This window comes from Camelus dromedarius, chromosome 3 (genome assembly GCF_036321535.1).
Source record: "Camelus dromedarius isolate mCamDro1 chromosome 3, mCamDro1.pat, whole genome shotgun sequence".
In the NCBI taxonomy this organism is placed as follows: domain Eukaryota; kingdom Metazoa; phylum Chordata; class Mammalia; order Artiodactyla; family Camelidae; genus Camelus; species Camelus dromedarius.
In genome coordinates, this window is record NC_087438.1 from 78,405,616 (window position 1) to 78,427,064 (window position 21,449).

The 21,449-nt window shown below is 35.1% G+C and overlaps 1 long non-coding RNA gene across 1 annotated transcript in view; it reads left to right on the top strand.

Annotated features, from left to right (window-relative positions):
* LOC135320273 (uncharacterized) overlaps positions 1 to 21,449 on the top strand; it is a 235,530-nt gene that overhangs the window by 100,794 nt on the left and 113,287 nt on the right. Inside the window, exon 3 of the long non-coding RNA XR_010379518.1 lies at positions 9,818 to 9,901. This is a non-coding gene — a long non-coding RNA (uncharacterized LOC135320273). The remainder of the gene's footprint in view (positions 1 to 9,817; positions 9,902 to 21,449) is intronic.

Here is a 21,449-nt window from a genome sequence, read left to right on the forward strand (position 1 = left end):
CCAGTGCATTTTTTGTTGATGAATAAACTGCCATAGACAAAGTCTTCCCTTCCTAGGACTCAGTCTCCTCATGTGTGAAATGAAGAGTTGAAAGTAGTGTATCACTGATGTAATTCCATGATTCTGGTCATTGACACATGTTTTCTATGGCCATGAATTGTTGGCCAACTTTCTATACCCATTCCTATTGTATTGCATCATCTTTGCAGAAAGACCTGTAAATTCTCAGTATGTATGTGTTGCTTGGTTTTCAGCATCTTAAGCCTTTGAATTTAGATCTTATTTGGGACCATCATTGTCCTCCCCACCCCCTTACACTTGTAAAAATCATTGTAGGAGTTTCTCCTTGTCCTCGAAGAAAGGCAAAGAGGAAAATTCCTAATACACTGTGTGTCTCAGGATGACTTTCAGACTGCTTATGTTTGCCTCTTGAGGACAGTTTTAGGAAAGAACACAGTAGACTCTTTTCTTAAACGATACTCATCTCTCCAGTGATACCCAATACACCAAAGTGACCCAGCCCTGCTATTTACATGCTGAGAGGCATGCTAGAACAGAATAGGGATGTCTTATCACAGAGAATCAAAGAGATAACAAATTCAGTTGTTAAACTAAAAGCTCCATCTCAATCATAAGTGATTTAAATATGTATAAAGCTTAGAGGAGGCAATGCATGTTGGAACTAAATTCCACAATGGGAATTTAGGCATGAGACTGGGATTAGCACTGGATTCTAGGCCTTTTTATGCTGCTTAGTGAGTCTGGATAGAATAGCATTACCAGCATCACATCATGGGCTCAGAGATTAAAACAAAAATGAGAATAATTCACATTCTGTTGGCAGTGTTACTCCAAAAGGAGAAGGGAAAAGATCCCAGTTCTTGTCATGCCTGAAAGATAAGAATTCAGACTGGAGACGAAGTGATGTGTAAATTTAATATATATTTAATATTGTAGTAGGAATTACTTTAAGACCTTAATATAAAAATTTTAATCCTTTTTTTAAATAAAAATTCAAAACTTAATTGAATGAAAATGTTCTAAAATTGATTGTGGTGCTGGTTGAACAACCTGGTGATTTATACTAAAAACCATTGAATTGTGAACTTTAAGTGGGTAAAATGTACTCTATATGAATTACATCTCAGTAAAGCTGTTATGGAAATATACTCACAGAAGAAAATATGAATCACATTTTATCTTCAGTCTACCTAAACTTTTAAGTGTCAAGGCTGAATAGAACTCTTATAGACATGCAAAGACTTAAGGTATATTGCTATCATGAGCTCTTCCTGCAGAATTTACTAGACAGTGGCCTTCAGAAGATCAAAATGACTAGAGAGATACCAGTGTAAGGACAGGTAATAAGTATTGCATACGTATTTATCTGTGGTAGTGAGACCAAATGGTTGTTACGCATAGGGTGATCATCTATCCAGTCCACTGATACAGTCCAGTGTATACCTCTTGTCTTGGCCTAATTAGTAGTGACCCCCTTCACCCTCAAAACTTTTCTCACTTTGTAAATAGTATGCATGTTCTAGAGTTATGTGAGCACAGTAGTATGGGTAAAGGCTGTATGTGCTCAGAATGCAGTTACAAAACAATTTATTAATGGGGGAGAGAAGTGGGTAAGTTTACAGAAAAGTAGCATAAGCCTAATAATTGCCTTTGAAGTGTTGCTGAGAGTAAAAGGACATTCCTTTAAATTAGATGCTCAGGGAGTGGAGGAGGTTATTAACTAATTTTAAACGAGGAAACCAATAGAAAATGTATGAGTGTTTGGGTCCTCTGGCTCTCAAGGCCGTTAGAAATTCTTTTGTCTCTCCCTCCTCCCCTCCACTTTCTAAGTGCATTTCACCGAAACTACTGTTGAGGAAATTCAGGTCTTACTACTACCCACTCATGATGTTGGCAAATGTGTCGTCACCAAGGTTTATTGTAGATGGTGTCTGTCCTGTTAGTTTTTATTTAATGTATCCTATTTGCTTTGTCTGTAGGGGTAATTCAGGAAGATTTAAAATTCACACTCCAACCCTCACCTTCTTCCCAGTGTGTTCTGGAAACCATATCTCCCTTTTTTTGGTTACTTCTTTTTTTCTTATGTGGCACATCTTCAATAAATTGCCAAGAAAGAGCTCAGGAGAAGTTTTTGTTTGTCTGTCTTGGTGTCGTTTGTATTAGATGCTTTACTTCATTGCCTTTGGGGCTTTCGTGTTTATTCTTAAACACCAGGGACTAAGAGGCTCACTGGAAGCTTGCTTGCTCGCCGAGCTGCACAGCAACGTGAGGGTGGGCACTCACACCCTCCATGGTCTTGGTACAGAAGTGTCGTTTCAGGAGGCAGTTAAGTTTCTCTCCAGAGAAACCCTTTGCTCTCCTCCTTGGGAGCCAAGACTGCCAGCCTTCCAGGAGCCAAGCAGGAATAGATGGTGGGAATCTATTTTTAGCACAACAACCTCTACTTGTGAGCATCACTGTTTAGTCCCTCTGGTTCAGTCTTTTCAGACTTCCAGTCTCAGGACAGGAAAAGTGGATTAGTGCCTAATTGCTTCTTTTTTTTGTTGTTTTTTCTTTCTCTCTCTCTCTCTCTCTCTCTCTCTCTCTGTGTTTCTAATTGAAGTACAGTTGATTTACAATGTGGTATTTCTGGTGTACAGCATAGTGATTTAGTTATATATGTATATACTTTTTTATTATGGTTTATTACAAGCTATTGAATATAGTTCCCTGTGTTATACAGTAGGACCTTGTTGTTTATCTTTTTTATATATAGCAGTTTGTATCTGCTAATCTCAAACACCTGATTTATCCCCTCCACACCCCTTTTCCCCTTTGGTAACCATAAGTTTGTTTTCTGTGTCTGTGAGTCTGTTTCTGTTTTGTAAATAAATTCATTTGTGTCTAATCTCTTCTTAACTCACCCACCTTCTGAGATTTTTTGTTCCTCCCTTTTCTGCCCTTTCATTTTCTCCAGTGTGTGCCTTGGCTGGCATTTTATCTTCTGTTGTCCACATTTAGCTTGTGGCTTTCTCTTACCAGTTCCCTCTTAATGGTCTGCTTTCTGGCTTGCAACTATTTGTTGGCATTTCTCATCTGCTTCATCTTTTCACCAGCACTCTTTGATTTTGTAGAGCTTGTGCTTTTCAATCTTTTATTCTCTTTTCAGTTGGACATTGGGAAACATTGGAGGGGAACATGCATTTAAACTGCCATGTTTACTGGGTAGCTCACTGGTAAAACCACCATCCATGGCAGCTTTATTATTTCCTTATATAGGTATAATAAAGGTACAAAAACTTGCTTAAGGTAGTATACCTAATAACCTGTACTATATGGATTGAACCCAGATTTGAAGCTCTTTTTCTCTGTATGAGCTGCCTCACAAGAAATAGTTCAGATTGATAGCTTTAAATAGGACCTCAGGCCCCAACAATACTCACATGTATTGAGTGCTTCTGCAGACCCTGTGCTGTGTGCTTCACATGCAATATCTAGTTTCATCCTCACAGGAACCCCGTCAGTGAGGTCTGTTTCTATCCTCAGTTTACAGATGAGAAAACTGAGCTGTAAAAAGGTCACACAGAAAGTAAGAGAAAATCCTAAATAAATAGTGTCAGAACCCTAGACCAGGGGTCCATAAACATTGTTCATAATGGAATGATTAAAGGGATGGTTAGTAAATATTTTAAGCTTCATGTGCCACATGGTCTTCTGCAATTACTCAACTCTACCATCATGGCAAGAAAACAGCCATAGGAAAATGTGTAAAGAATGAGCGTAGTTGTATTCCAATAAAACTGCAAAAATAGATGGTGGGCTTAATTTGGCCTCTTGGCCGTAGTTTATCTATCCTTGCCTCAGATAATTTAAAAAAGTAGAAATAATGAACACCTAGTAATTAAGCTGAATTCTGCTTCAGCCGGAAAGATTGTTACACTCTTGTTCTGAGGCAGAGAGTCAGTGAACGCTTGGGCATTTCAAACCTCACATGAGATAGTCAGGCATGAGAACCTGACTCAGCAGGAGAGGACATTGGCACAGGCAGTGGCAGTGCTTGAGGACGAATGAGATGGAGGGCTGCCTGCTGCTTGTGCAGGTTCTTCCTGGGCTCCTCACTGTGCTCCTTTGGTGAGGCTGGGTCTCCCCATGTGGGCCAGATGCTTGCTTTCAAAGAATGAATAATGAAAATGGACTAATGGCCACCAAAATCAGCATTTGCCATTTGGACAAGAGGAAGCTGCAACTGGAGTGCCTGTCAGTCTTCTAACAGCTTAAAAACAAACAAACACAAGAACTATTTTATCAGGAAAAATTAACAGCAACCTCAATGTTAATCGAAAGGAGTAATTCAGTAAAGTCATCAATGATTAACTTTTAGGCTATGGCCACATGGTTTCAGTAACAAGAAACAGATGGTATCATCAGTTCCAAATGAATACTACCAGATGTTATCTCTCATATTTACCCTTTGGAACCAAGATCAGAGGAAAGGGTTACTTATCACTTCCACATAAATCAAGAATTGAAGAAGGAGGAGAAATGTACTAGTTTGGTGACAGTGATTTTGCTTTGCCACAAGCATAACTCGAATAGACTTAATGAAACATTTCAGTTTTTCAAAAGTACTTGCTTCAAGGTTTGTCTTTGTATTGTATAGGAAGCCAGCAAGATAGCAATCATTTAAGATTTTATTCCTACTACAGCATAGACTTGTCAGCTATAACCAGGATCCGAGGCTTAGGGTAGAAACTATAATCACTTTTATCTTCTCTGCCACAGTGTATAAGAACACAGTTCCTAAAGGGTGATTTTAAAGTGGAAAATGTACTTTATATTCAGCTTGGAGAAAGAAGCTGGTAGCTGTATAAAGAAAAGCAAAGGAGACTTACTTTTCTTTCTTCACTGTGAAACATACTCCTGATGCTCTGTAACATAAAAGACTTTCAGCATGATTATGGACTAAGACTCTAAGGCAGGAAGGGATCATGCTGTCTCTAGGCTTTGAAAAATAGTCAAATGTAGTCACTATATTTAAATCAGTAAATCGGATTAGAACCCAAGACGCAAAACTGTGTTACAAGTCAGACCTCCGTTTCCATTCCCTCCTTGAGCTACTCTCTCTGCCCATCGAAATTTCTACCTGTGTTTCTGCACCAATTAGTTCCTGGACCTCCTGCCTGAGAAAAGAAACATGGCAAGGATGGACTGTTCTCTCATCACCAACTGAAAGTCACCCATGGCCTTCACATGTTTGAAAACTAGCCCTGCAAGCAATTTTAGAAGCTCTTCTTGCACCTTTATGTTACAAAGTTGATGTAAATTTACCCTGGAACATTTTTGTGTGGGATAAAACTTTTGAGTGGTTTTTAATATCTAGAATAAGACTAAGAAATGAACATGTTTTAGGGCTCCAATGTCTAGAATTGAAAGTATTTTTTAAAACTGGCCTGCTATCCAAACTATACTCAGAAACAAAGCATTTGGTTCTTTTTAATTCTGATGCAGAACTCAGTTATTTCATTGAAAAGAATGTTATGTTTGGTCTGATGAATTTACTTCCACTGGGATTCTCCTCTGGCTGTGGTTTTCAAATCTTCTTGATTTAATGACCCTTTTTTTTTTTCCAGCCAATAACTTTACTTTGTCTCTTCAGTCTATAATTACTATACCAAGAAAAGAAAATAGTGTGAAATTTCAGCAATGTGAGAAAAAAGTGAAAAACAGGAAATAACTTGTTTCTCCAGTTTTGGTCTGAGAAAGGAGACTGCACTTACATATGGTATTTGGGATGGACTAACATAGGAGATAATTGTTAACACACAGGTCTGTAGTCATTGACAGGGAATGATGCTCAATTGTTTTGACTCAGTTATAAATATTTTGGGAAAACTTCATTTGGTGGTTCTCAAAGTGTCCCAAAAGCCCGTTGGATGTATGGACTTCCTAGGACAGGGTATCTCAAAGGAATCAGAACGATCTGATGTTGTAAGGTAAAAGGGAAATTCCTGAGTTTCACTCCAGGTATTTTTTTAAAATAAAACCATTGATATGGTATCAATAGATGCAAAAAAGCATTTGATAAAATCCAACACCCACTCAAATTGTTTTCTCATTAAACTAGGAAGAGGGAAACTTCCTCAACTTGATAAAGATCACCTACAAAAATATACCACTAACAGCATATCTAATGGTGAGAAATTTAAAGCTTTCACACTAAGATCCAGAACAAGGCAAAGATGTTTCCTGTCACTACTGCTTTTCAACAACTTACTGGAAGTCCAAAATAATGCAATAAGAAAAGAAAAGGAAATAAAAGGTATTCAAATTGGTAAGGAAGAAATAAAACTGTTCACAGGTGGCATGACTGTCTATGCTGAAAATCCAAAAAAATTGCCAAAAATTTCCTGGAACTAATAAGCAATTATAGGGAAGTTGTAGGATACAAGATTAATATACAAAAGTAAATTGCTTTCCTATATAACAGCAATGAACAGGTGAATTTCAAATTAAAAACAGAACACCTTATATATGAGCACCCCCCAAAATTAAATACTTAGGAATAAATCTAACAAGATATGTACAATATAAGGAAAACTACAAAACTCTGATGAAAGAAATCAAAGAATAAATGGAGAGATAGTCAGTGTTTATGGATAGGAAACTCAAGATATCAGTTCTTCCCAGCTTGATCTGTGGATTCAGTACAATCCTAATCAAAATCCCAGCAGATTATTTTGTGGACATTGACAAAATGACTCTAAAATTTATATGGAGAGGCAAAACCCCAAGTACCTAACACAATATTAAAGAAGAAGAACAAATTTAGAAGACTGACACTACCTGGCTTCAAAAATTCCTGGAAAGCTATAGTGATTAGGACAGTATGGTATTGGCAAAAAAATGGTCAAACATATCAATGGAATATAATAGCCCAGAAATAGCCCCCACATAAATATAGTCAACTGATCTTTGACAAAAGATCAAAGGCAATATAATGGAGAAAAGATGGTCTTTTCAACAAATGGTGCTGGAACAATTGGACATCCACATGCAAAAAAATGAATCTAGACACAGACCTTACACTCCTCACAAAAATAACTCAAAATGGATCACAGACCTAAATATAAAATGCAAAGTTATAAGAATCCTGGAAATAACATAGGAGAAAATCTAGATAACCATGAGTTTTAGATAAAACGCCAAAGGCACAATTATAAAGAAAGAAGTGATAAACTGGAGTTCATTGAAAATAAAAATTTTGTGCTGTATGAAAGACAGTGAAGAGAATGAAAAGATAAGCCACAGAATGGGAGGAAACATTTGCAAAAGACATGTATGATAAACAATTGTTAGCCAAAATATACAAAGAATTCTTAAAACACAAAAATAAAACAACCAACCTGATTTTAAAATACACCAAAGACTTTAATAGATATCTCATCAAAGAAGATACCCAGGTGACAAATAAGCACGTGAAAAGATGTTCAACACCATATGTCATCAGAGAATACAAATTAAAACAATGAGAAATCATTACACACCTGTTAAAATGGGCAAATCCGAACACTGACAACACCATAAGCTGGAGAGGATATAGAACAACAGGAATTCTCAGGCATTGCTGGTGGGAATGCAAAATAGTACAGCCATTCTGGAAGACAGTTTGGTGGTTTCTTACAGAAAACTAAACATACTCTTAACATAAGATTCAGCAATCATTCTCCTTTGTATTTACCCAAAAGGAGTTGAAAACATATCCACACAAAAACCTGTACACAGGTGTTCATAGCAGCTTTCTTTGTAATTGCCAAAACTTTGAAGGGACCTAGATGTTCTTCCAAGATAAATGGATAAACAAACAGTGGTACATACAATGGAATATTATTTAGTACTAAGAAAAATGAGCCCTCAAGCTGTGAAAAGAAATGGAGGAACTATAAAGGCATATTACTAAAAGACATAAGCAAATCTGAAAAGGCTACGTGACATATAGGATTCCAGCTATATGACATTCTGGAAAAGGCTAGTGGGAAGGGAGGGATGAACAGGTGGAGCACAGAAGATTTGGGGGGCAGTAAAACTATTCTGTATGATTCTGTGGCAGTAGATAAATATCATGCATCTGTCCAAACCCATAGAGTGTACAACACCAAGAATGAATCCTGACGTAAACTATGTGCATTAGGTAATAATGATAGGTCAGTGTAGGTTGGTCAAATGCAACCAATAACGCTCCAATGAAGGATGTTGTAATGGGGGAGGCCTTGCCATGTGTAGGGGCAGGAGTTTATAGAAAATCTTTGTACCTTCCACTGAATTTTGCTGTGAACCTAAAACTGCTCTAAAAAAAAAATAAAATTTGTTCTAAAAAATCAGAGAACAAAATCGTTGAGATGGCATCCATAGGTAAACTATATCAGGGGCTAGCAGACTTTTTCTGTAAAAGGCCAAGTATGGTCTTTATTGCACATGATTCTTTGTTTTTTGACAATTCCTTAAAAATGTGAAAACAGTTTTCAGCTGATGGGCCTTAAAAATCAGGTGGCAGTTTGGATTAGGTCATAGTTTGCTGATTTCTGAACTGTGTAGTTAGTAACATTGGTCTTTTAGAAGAAAGTTCTGAATGCTAACTTTGCGAATAAATAAAATATTTTTTAGTACCTTCTGGTTTAACAAGTAAGACATTAGAAATATGTTTTCTGTTTTAAGTGGCATTGTTAATTGATGCATTGTCCACCTCTCTCATCACCTCCAACAGAGCAATGCTAGACAAAATATTTTAAAATATGTGTTTAAAGTATCTAGGTGCTACACCACTATGACAGTGAGCAAAAGGAGAGAGCAGTCTTACTCAAGAAGAGGAAACAAAACCTCATGAAAGATGGCTGATAAAGTCAGTTAGCTGGTGAATTATCATTCAGAGAAATACAAATACTAAGTCAGTCTCCCAAAACAGATTTTTAAAGAATAAGTATTTTTGAAATATAAGAAAAAGGAATCATGAGAGACAGATGTGACTCAAAAACAGGGAAAACAAAAAATAACCAATTAGAGATTCTGAAAATGAAAATTACTATCTTGTTTTAATTAACAGGTGAGCACAATTAAAGAGATAATAAATTGGAAGACCCAGAACGAAACACTGAAAGTTTGAAAAAATAAAGTGAAAATAAAATTTAAGATCTAGATCAGAAAATAGTTTGAGAAGTTCTAATATGTACCTAATACATTTTCCAAAAATAAGAGATATAGCAATGGGAAAGAGACTAGATTTGAAGAAATGAGAGTGTGTCTTCTGAATTGAACAAAGACATAGATCTTCAGATAGTGATTTAAGTGGTAAATATGAGAAATAAATTCAGTCTTATGTACAATATAGTAACACCACCACCCTATATCGACACTTCTACTTGAAACAGAAAACAGTACTTTCTGGCAGATACCGTCCTTTAATTTCATGACTTGAGTGAGTAGCTTATGACCTAGTTTATAGTCTCCACTTGTTCCCTTAACCATATTCTTTTGTATAGGGCAGGAATTACAGAACCGTCCATGATATGGCTGTAGGTGAAAAACAGAAGAATCTAATTAAAATATGTTTTCCTGATTTTCTGCAAAATAACGAGAATTATGCTGACTGTAATTTTTTCCCATATGTGTGTGATAATAACATCCTAGAAGGCAACAGAATAAACTCTTTAAATGCTAAGGAGAGGGGATTCACAGCCTGAGGACTGTAAGCACTACATTATCATTCAGGAGTAAGGATGAAATAAAGTTTTAGACAAAATCTAACACATTTTACCTCTTACAGATTCTTGCTGGGAACTACAAAAGGATGGACTCCAGCAAGAGAAAAAGTGAATCTAAGGAATGGAGTGGGGTATAAGCAGTAACGGTGAGTAAAATATGTGCATTTACTTCCAATGTAAAGCAGAGTGATTTTACTGAAAAAAGATGGTTAAACTTAGGTCAGAATTACTTCATTTGAACCCTCCTCTCTGCCTATGGTTTCAGTTATTTTCAATATAGTGACTTGCTCTTTTTCAACCATTCACTGGCCATTTTCCTACTAGCTGACTACCACTGCCCTAAGAAGAGGTAAGACGGTTGATATTTCCATAATAGGAGGGGAAAAGAACAGACAGTAATTGTTTATTTGTCTTTGTAACCCTTGGGTAGGCTCATTCTGTGATTACAAAAGTGCCTGTCATGTAAAAGGCGCTAAAAAATTTTATTGAGTGAATAAATATATTCTTATTTAAATTTTAAGACTGGTTTCCAGCATTTTGGTAGGATTAGTTATCAGCACAGAGATTCATAGCCTTCGTTTTTATCAGAAGAGAGTGATAAAAATGAAGTTGTAATTAAAAACATGTTATAAAGTCTACATTTTTAAAATCTTATGACAAGCTTCAAAGAATAATTGTGGGAGATAAGAGTTTTCTGGGAGTTCTTTTTTGGTCCTGAAAAATTAATGTCAGGTTAAAAAAGGTACTTATTTTGGGGGATAACAACAAAAACCTTGTTCTTCTTTGGAAAGGAGACACATGTTTTTAAAGACAAAATTCTTAATGAGTAATTGTTTCAGGATCTGTCACCCAGTTATTTTTATATGAAACATGCAGACGGATGCTTCTCACCTTCAGTCCAGAGGCAATTTCTGTGTCCAGGCTGTCTTGCTGTCCTAGCATTTATTTAGGGCAATCTCAAAGATGGGCTGGCAGCTCCATCCTGGTGGTAAAATCATCGTCTTGGCGGAGTAATGATGATTTCCTTACACTGTTGCTCATTACCCAGATTGGCAGTTAGTAGTTGGGCACATTTAAGGTACCAGCACTAATTGTTAAGGTCCCTTACTTAATTTTCTGATTACCTGAGAAAGGCATGGCTTTTGTTCATACTCTCATGGCTGCCAAGGCTTTGTGAAACATCAATATGAAAAGCCAGACTTTTTGTGAAGCAGGTGGTTCTATTCGCAAAGTATGTTTTACTTGGTACTTCTTGGTAAGTCAGCTCTGGAAAAGTACAGGTCTTGTATATGTGGTGGTGTTGTTTCCTATGGAGTTTTTGATTCTTAAGACTGGTGATGTGGCTACTTGCTGAGACTGAGCTGCCACAGAGAGTGTATGTTTGGACTCAAATATTTAATAACCACTTAAGGCATCAGGATAAAAGTCTAGGCTTATTTATCCACATTGAAGTCTCTTCTGTTTTCATGCCTTCCATCTTTTCGACTACTAACATCTAGTTAGCGTCCAGTGATTTTCTACAGAAATAAAACATGAACTTAATAAATATCTAATCAATTTTTCCTCTCTTTTGCTACTTTTAAAAAAAAAGATGTATAATTTAGATCAAGACTTAAAGAAATACAAATCCCTGGACAGTTATACTTCAGTGGGTAGCATCCATCGTTTGACATTAATGCTTTCCCAGGCTTGGATAGAAAAATTACCCATATTTACTGGAATGAAAAGATTTCCAAAGATATACAGAGGATTTTGGTGCTTTGAGGCTACAGAAAAACTTGTTTAGAGAAAAATGTTATGGGAATCCTTTAATTTACCCTTTCAAACTCATTTATTTGAAATTAGGGGAGAAAGAGACCGTGTCCATTTTCCTTTAATCATATTTTTAGATGTTTCAGTATAGCATATAGTCCATAACATTTTTCATGTGTAATAAAATTAGTGGTTATTTTGACAATAGGATTGAAGTCTCACTGAACACTTGAAAAAGCTATCATAGGTAGGGAAGTAGATTATTCAGAGTCCACTTAGGTGACAGAAGTCATAATAATTTTATCAGGAGAATTTAAGTTAATGATCATCCAGGAATTGGACATCTGGAAAAGGGAACACTATGTCACAGACCATCTGTAGAGCTGAGAAAATTAAGGGTAGGGATTAACGTTATTAAGAATGAGAACTTGGCTGAGGGACTCACAGCACTTGGGCTGAGACTTCTGAGGAGAGTGCGTGGCCGAGCTGTGTGAATGCCTCAGGAACTCCACAGTGGTGTACATGGGACCAGGAACCAGACTGTTGAAGAGGGGGTACCAGTTAGCTGCAGCTGGGCCAGTGAGAAGCTATAGTGATGTTGTCGCACCAGTGTTGGAGAAAAATGCAGCTGGAATCAGCTGCACTCCTGGAATAACCAGCCACCATCAGGTGTGTCTTTGTTGGATGATGCTGAGAGTAACAGGAATCAAAACAGGAACAGGAAATAACTGATAAGGGCAGTGTCTCTTCTCCTTCCTCTTGTCTACTCTCTCTCTAGTGCCCCCTGTTGTCCAGCTAGCCAAAGAGAACTGGTTTGCAGCATCCCAGCCCCAGAATCCCAACACATAAAGAATAGAAGTGTGGATGTGAAGCTGAGAGATGATAGTGTAATAATGAGCACAGGAGAAAATGAAAAATAAAGCTGACTTTTCTTGCTTGCCATCTGTATGGTTATTTCATGAAAAACATATTTAATACTTCGGGCTTTCACATTTTAGATAAAATAACCTATTATCTCAGAGAACAGGTTTTCTCCTTGCTGAATTAATTTAATGGAGACTGAAAAGAAGTTCTTTGGGTAAAGATGGTGCTCTCAGGATAGATGTGTGCTTTCCCAAATTTCTTCAACTAGCTCAAGATATATTTTTTTAAAATAATCTTAATCATGTTATAAAATAATAGTCATTCATGACAGAAAGAAACCAGATGAGGAGAAAAGAAAGCTGATGAGTTTGATTCATGCCGAACAACAGAATAGAAGAGGCACAGCACAAAAGAAAGCAAGAGAATGCCACTGCAGATGTGGGAGTGGTTTCCAGGGAGCTGCAACCTAAAAATCAATGAATATGAGAAGCTGGCAAAGCTTCTGGAACATTAGGATCAGTAATAGGGTAATTTCTTTCTGAGGAGGAAAATCAGTCAGTCCCTCCTTTTATCTCTAAAGGTGCTGAGGAGTGGACAGTAGCAGTTTGCTGTCAAGGTCAAGTGATGAGTGTAGGCTGTGGGGCCAGAGAGAAAGTCCCTTGCATGGCTAGTGACCCCCCAGCAGGGCCTTGGAGCCAGAGAGTAGAAGACTGGCTGCAAACTTGCCTGTAATACGTGCACTGCTCTTGCCCCACAAACATCTGAGGTAACTGTCCAAGAAAGGACCAGGTCAAATAGTGGCTCTGGAATACACAGCTGACCAGACAGCCAAGCATTGCATGAGGAAGTCTGTTACCATGAAAGAGAGTCACCAAATTCATCAAATAGGTGACTTTACACCTGAGAATTTAGTTATTTGAGTAAACAACCCCCAAAAAGTTAAGAAACTATAGTTGATATTGGGAAGATGATACAACATCTGTTTTTAAAGAGTCATTATGGGAAGAAAAATAAATCTCATGGTAATTATAAATAAGTGGTAATTTTAAAATAATCTTGTCCTGGACTTTTGTTTGTAGAGAGGTTTTTTTTATTGCTGATTCTATTTCATTTCTAGTGATTGATCTGTTCAAGTGGCCTGGTTCTTTTTGATTCAGTCTTGGTGGACTGCTTATTTCCAGAAAATTACCCATTTCTTCTAGGTTGTCCAGTTTGTTTCCATATAGTTGTTAATAGTATTTCTCTCTCTCTCTCTCTTTTTTTTTTTTTTGTATTTCTGTGATTTTGGTTGTAATTTCTCCATTTGCCTTTCTTATTCTACTTATTCTATTTATTAATGTTCTCTTTTATTCTTGGTGGGCTTGCCAGAGGTTTGTTAAGTTTGTTTACTCTTTTGAAAAACCAGCTCTTGGTTTGATTGATTTTTTTCTATTTCTTTTTTATCTCTATTTTATTTATTTCCTCCCTGATCTTTATTATTTCCTTCCTTCTGCTGACTTTAGGTTTTGTTTGCTATTCTTTTTGTAATTCTTTGAGGTGTTAGGTTACGTTGTTTACTTGAGATTGTTACTGTTTTTTGAGGAAAGCCTGTATCACTATGAATTCTCTCTTAGGACTGCCTTTGCCATATCCCATAGATTTTGTGTGGTTGTGTTTTCATTGTCTTTTGTATCAAAGTATTTTTTAAAATTTCTTTGATTTCATCATAGACCCATTGCTTTTTTAGTAGCATATTGTTTAATCTTCATGCTGTCATTTTTTTCTCCTTTGTTTTTCTGTGGTTGATAAAATAGTGAAAATAATCAGTTTTATAGAATAATAATTCAGGACAGAAGAAAGGTGGGGAAAAAAGAAAGCAGATGAATTTAATTCACACAGAATAACATGAATCAACAACAGTATTTATACCAATGTAAATATCTTGGTAGAAATGAAAGATCTCATTAGTTAGCTTAAAGGCAGAATAGACAAAGCTAAAGGAAAAGGTAACAAGTCAAGATTTTCTTCAGGATAGAGAATAAGAAATAGATGAAAATGACAAAAAAATTTATGTTACATTGAAATTGGGTCTTCTATGCATTCCAAGTACATAGAAGAAAGAGAGTGCAATGGAAGAAATAATCAAAGAGATTATTTATAAAGCATTTTTACTGTGTAGTACAGTACTAATTAAAAGGGCCCCCCAAGCTGCCAGTAGATTATATAATAAGAGACACATACTTTTGTCTGTGGTGTTCTATATCATATTCCTAGCAGTTAAAACAAGTGCTTGGCATGTAGTAGGTGCTCAATAAATAGTTATCAAATGAATGAATGAATCTAAACGTCAAATGGTAAATTTTGAGAGCACCAAGATTCAAGAAAAAAAAAATCCCAAATGTCTACAAAGAAAAAAAAAAAAAAGAATTAGGTTTGCATTTGACATAATGATGAAAAATCCTAAGTGGGGCAAAATTTCAAGTTTGGAGGGAAATTGATTTTGAACCTGAAATCTTATAGCCAACCACATTAACACTGGAATGTGAATATAAAATAGGACATTAAGAAGTATGCTAAGTCTCAGAAATATACTAACTTCAGGCCCTCTGCAATGTATTTAAGCTTGTACTCTGGCAAAACAAAAATGAATTAAAGAGGGACATAGACTGGGGAGCAAATGAACTGGGAAAGCTTGTAGTAAAGTCTATGTAATTATCCTTCATTGAAAAAAAAAAAAAATCTGGGACTAAAATCCCCGAAGATTTCACCAGAAGGAATAGTCAGGGGGTTGGGGGAAGATTCAGTGCTGATTATTGGATAGGAGAAAGAAAAAACATTCCTGTTTTCTTCAGTAGAAAAATATACCAATGCATTTATTTAAATTTTCGAAAAATATGTTTTAACATAAGGGAAGCCATCAATTAAATATTCTTAAAACACAGAGCATATAAGAATCTTTTAGTGTTTCATTTTAAAAAATATTGAATCAAGTTATATGAACATTCTTAATATGATAAATACTGTCAAATTCTCTACAGTAAAGTTGACCAATTTATACTGTGTCAGCAGCATTTTAACGTGCCTATTTCCTGTAATCTTCCCAGTGCTTAATATAATCATGTAGCTTTCCCCTTAATCTGATCGTGTTTTGTAACTTGGTCTTTATTAGAGCCATGTATCATGGCTGTCCCTTGAGATCAATAAAAAGAGAGCTCTAACTCATTCTTGTAAATAGCTGCATAATGTTTCATAGCAGCTGGTACTTATTAAGATGATGCCTGTTTTGTTCTTGGTGCTATCGTTCATAACAAATCTTCTTCAACAGCTATTCTTGTGTAGGCAAAGATTGCAAGGTCAAATGTGAGCATCTAATTTTAGTAGACCCTTTTGGATTTCTTTGATTTCAACGTTTTCCTTTTCCTGACTACTCAATACAAAATACTGTTTTAATTCTCTTTAAAATCTTAATACTCTCTGAGAATTTTTCTTCATTTGTTTTTTTTTTCCTGATATTTTACTCTGTTTACCTCTAGAATGTAAGCCCTTTTAGGTGAGTACTTTGTCTAGCTTGTTGTATGTCCAGCATTTATGGCAGTCAATCAGTTATTGAATGAATGGATGAATGCAGTTGTGAATGTTGCGTGTACAATGTCTTCCTTCTTCCTTGCTTTTTTTTCCCCCTGCTTCCTTGCTTTTGCTCCTGCTATTCCCTCTGCTGAAAATACTGTTACCTGGCAGATGGTACTTACTCTTCACAACCTAGTTCCAACTCTTCTGAATTCATGAAGCATTATTGGATCTTCCCCTCAAAAGTGACTTTCTCCATATTCATGCCTCTACAGTGTTCTGTCCTATGGGACTCACACTTTCCCCATTCTGATTTCCACAATAACAACATCATTAGTCGTCCACACAGCTGTCTTCTCAGTAGATCCTAAACTCATGAAGGCGGAGCTCAAGTGCATACATCTATCCTCCAGAACTCTGATCATTGTACTGCGCACTTGACAGAATTTTTAATTTAATTAAAGAATTACCATAAGTACCCTAATACTTTAATAGCAGACTTAGTAGAAAAATACTCAAATTTGGAACCAGGAAAAAAAAAAACCTAGTTTTTTAAAATGAAACCCTGTTCTTTCATGCTTAGCTGTCTGATACGGGTTTTGAATTAACCTCTACATACATCTTTCCTTTTTGTGAATAAGGATTATAATCCCTCACTTGCAGTATTACAGTGATGAGCAAATATAAAACATGTGCATGTGAGGTACATGTGAAGGTATAGATGAAACTTAGTTCTTGGAACACAGTAGATGTGTGTTAGGTGATTCATTCATTCATTCATTCCATCAGCATTGAGTGCTTGCTGTGTGTCAGACATGATTATTATGATAAAAAGAAAAAGTCTCAAGTCTTAGAATTTGTATTGATAGATATGTGTAATTTAGGGAAGGATGAAAAAACAAGGAAATACATTTTCATTTAAGTGATTAAGAGCTTTGAATCTCAGGTACACACCATGTGGGAACAAAAGAATTTCAGTCTTGAGATACCTTTTTAATTTATTTGAAATCAAATTCTATTTCATTAAAAAACTATTGAACATAGAGTCTCCTCTCAGTATAAGTCTCAAAATAAACTGAAGAACATAGGAATTACTTTTGAGGTCCCGTTAGGTGAAATAAACAAAATATATTTAGGTAAAAGTTATTAGCATGTGGAGTCCAAGAGAAAATCTTGAATATTGCATTTACCGCAGTGATACAGTAAAGCTAAATTTAGTGACTGCATTTCACATTTTGAAAATGTTGCCAACCAAACACATTTAAAAAGCAGTCAGCTCAAAACGTATAACCTTTAACCATCTACCTAAAGCTTTGAAATAAAATCATGATGTTGTATTCTGCTTCTGGGAGAAAATTCAGTAATTGTCAGTAATTGAAAATAGGTGCTATATTTTCTTTTAACAAAACACAGACCAAGTAGCAGTGTAATGTCTGAAATTTACATTTTGGTAATTTATGTTGCTCCATTTCTGGTATGTAAAATGAGCTTTCTTATTCAACTTCTTTCTTTAAAAGTGTATATTCATGATTTTTACACTGTGACCTCTTCGTTATTTTATTAAGGGCTCAGTTGTAGAATGTTGTCAGTCATCTACAAGAAAAAAAGTGATTTTGGGGTTTATATAATTTAAACTTTCTTTTTTTTTTACATGTAAAGTCTGTCATTTATATTTTCTCTTTACAAGTGTTATGATTTTTTACTTTCAAAAATAAAAGACAAAAATAGCAATAAGTCATAATAATTTATATCATAATAAATATTTTATAGTACACTGCCTAATGCCCCAATATTAAAAAAAAATAGATTGTTTCTGAATATAACAACAAAAGAAAACACTGCAAAGAGAAATTAAATTTCCTAAGCTATTTAAATTATTGTAATGATTAGATAATTAAATTAAATTAGATTAGATTTATTAAAACAATAGAAAAGGTAAAGCTTCAGAAATATATGGTTTCCTAGAAATAGAGACAAATTGATTCCTCTTCAGAACTCCAGATGAAGGTATTTTCCATTATATTACTTAGTGTTCATCTTCACAGGGATTCATATGATAATGATGATTTCTTTTTAGAATTTTGGTTCCTAAACAGTGTGAACTATGAGCTTATTTCCTTTTACCATCTACTAAGGTTTCTGCAATCACCTTTTGCATGTCCTTTTTTGCTTTTGTGGTCTGGGAGCTCTCAATTGAACTTAGTATTCAAACACAGCAATTACATTCTCTGGCATAGTCAACTCCTCTTTCTTAAAATGCCCTTGTTTTTTATCTTTATGTTAATTACCTTGTGTAGGCATGCGTTTCACATCTAAATTCCTGAAATTTTTTCAAATGTTATAAATTTATAAAAGGCTTTTCCTTACAAATTCTATTTGTGATTATTTGATGTAGCAGATGAAGAAATGGGAACAACAGTTAAATGTCTCCATACACACACCCATACAGTGTTTTTAAAAAACAAAGCAAAGATAACCTTGTTTTGTTTAGGTTTATTTATTCAAAAGATATCGTAGTACTATTGTGGTGCTACTAAGAAAGATGGAAGCAATTGGGATCTTAGAAAACATTTGAAAATCTGAAAATGGGACGAAGAGAAATAAGCCCTCATTTTAAAGCCAGAAACAAAGCTTCTGAGGGTAAAGGCTGAAAGAGGACTGAGTCCCAGGAATGAACTTGAACATACTTCACAAGTGGAGCATACTTCACAATTTTTTTTTCTCTTTTTCTGGCATTGAATGCCAGCTATTTTAGATAGATACACCAGTTATAATGAACAAGCTTAACAGGGAAAAATGTCTCAAACAAAATAAAAGTTCAAGAGTTTGACTTAAACTAAGAGACTGCATTTCTTTTTAGATAGATTGGCAATTAATTTGCCCTTAAATGTATTTATGAAATAGAATTATGGAAGGTGAATTAAACACTAAAGTAGGAGTCTTCATTTCTGAGAGACATTGACAGTTATGTCCCAAGGAGTAGTGGTGGCCTTATTTTTAGTTACCTGGGGAAACTGATTTATTCTCTGATTTTCAGTCTCTTTTCGTAATGATAGATGACATTATGATCAATTCTGATGGTGACCCCCATGGTCACCTTTATTAACCTTCTACTTCTAGTATTTTTCTAACTCAAGTATAAATTAAAATTGCCAGTTATAGCTTAAAAACTATGACAGCCAATTAAGAGAAAATTTAGGTTGAGTTGGTTGGCTGAATTCTGTGTAAATAGGAAAGGTGAGTTTCCAGAGCCCTGCTCTTCACTACATGACTTAATCACTTACCCTCTTCTCCAGTTTCTACCTTCCCATGAAATTCTTTGTTTTTCTGTTAAAACTGTCTACTTGGCATTAGGCTATTTCAGGGACACAGATGCGTAGGATAACTGGATTCAAGACTATTAGCATCTGAATTTGCAAAAATATGTTTAAATGAATTGAATTGAAAGTATTGAATTCAGTTAAAAACCACAATTCTAGTCCACTGATTTCACTTTTTTTTTTAACTTTTAAGATTTATACTGATATCCCAAAGATAAGTAATCTTGCAAAAATTGTGAGAGTCCCCGTAACTTTATATTCCACCGAGAATCTGTGATTTGGCCACATTTCATTGTTTTGAGTTGAAATAGAACATGGCCCATAGAAGTAAATTTTTAAGGTGAGAGGCTCCATGGAATAGAGAATTGATGGTCTTGTCTAAATTGCAAATAGGATCAAACACACATCATCAATCCTGTTTACTTTGCAAGTTATTACATTAAATTTAGTTCTAAATTAGTGTTATAAAAATGTTTAAAATTAATGGTCCATCTTAAATCATGCAGTATTTCCTTCTCTATACATTATTAAAAATTTCATTAAAAAAAGAAAAGCTAAGTAGTCACTGGAAACCATCAATAATCTTTCCACATTTGCACATTGCCTTTCAGTCTGTCCCCATGGACTCCCGCCTTGTAACATCCTGTTTACAGTGGGCCTTTTTACCTATTCATGAGGATGCCTAACTCTGTTCACAGTAAGGAATATGTGACAATGAATCAGGCTTAACTAAAAGTTTTTTCACATCTTCTTTATTATCTTTAGATGATCTTGTTTTGTTGAAGTTTTTAATAATAAAGAATTCCCATTGAATTATCTTCTCTAGCTTAAAAAGTCCTGATCTTTAACCCTGTGATGTCACAGGCTTTTTATCTTAAAGGCTAACTCTAATAAATTGATAATGAAGGCTCAGAACGTTGTGTTGAGAAGGATTCTGAGTCTTCAGAAGACCTTGGCAGGTGATTGATTAGCAGTTATGCTAATGGAAACAGGAGGATACTTTTGAAAGAGAAAATGTTTATTACTGATTTTCAGAGATGTTTTTATATTCTGTTTTTTATTTTTACCAAATACAAAAATAATTTAGTTTCTTGCCTTTTAAAACTGACTTTACTATTTTATTATTTTGTAATTTTTTTCTTTTTTTTTATTTACAACATTGAATTAGTTTCTGGTGTACAGCATAGTGATTTAGTTATACATATATACATATTACTATGAAAAATATGAAAAAGAATATGATTTTCTTATTTGAAGTAGTGCTTCTTGAAGGTGATAGACTATTGACTGTGTGCTCTTTCTGGGTCAGTTGGAGTACCTCTTCATGTACCTTAATGTTCATACAGATGATTTGATCTGATCTGAGTGTTCTCATCACTCACATGTCTGAGAACATATTTCTGCCTTATTTCATGAAAAACAGCTTTCATAGAAATTTTTTTTGATTGGACCACAATCTTCTCATTATTTGCATGTTTCCTCCTTGACTCGTATTTTATAAGATGGCACAAATATTTGGAGCCAACCTGGTTTGAGTCCTTTTTTTTTCTGAACTAATACATGAAGAATTTCTTTCTTCATTCTTAATAACTTAAAAATACCAGAATTTCCTTTTTTCTTATAGTTCAAAAATTTATCAATACGTGTATTTTAATCAGTCACACTTAGAACACAATGAGACTTCTCAATTTGCTCAGAAAATATTGATTGTTTTTTTCTCTGATTGCTTTTGTTCTGATTGTTCTGTTCTCAACTTTAAGAAAACTACTTGTTTGCATCCTTCCTTCTGTTTTCCATCGTCTACATCAGTCATCTCCTTTTGCACTTAATTTTGTCCCATTCTTCTCAGTTCTGAGAAGACTCTTGAGTTTTTTATACACTTACTTGATACACATCTTCTTAGAACTGACACTTACTGCTGCAGTCTCCAACACAGCTCTTAACTTGGCTATAGCGTTATTCCTTACCAGTTCATCCATATCTCATTCATTTGATTTTTCTCTTAAAAAGTTATTTATAACAATCTTCTTTTATTTGATAGCAGCCATGTCTCATGAACTTTATTGAAAATGTCAAACAGTTCTTGGAAGTTTTCTTCTGATTCCTATTCTGAATTATTTTCGGAGGTGTCATTTATCTTCTGAATTTTTACCTTATTTGACAATATTTTCCATAGGTCACATGTTACTTTTTTTTTTGCTCTCATCCTCAG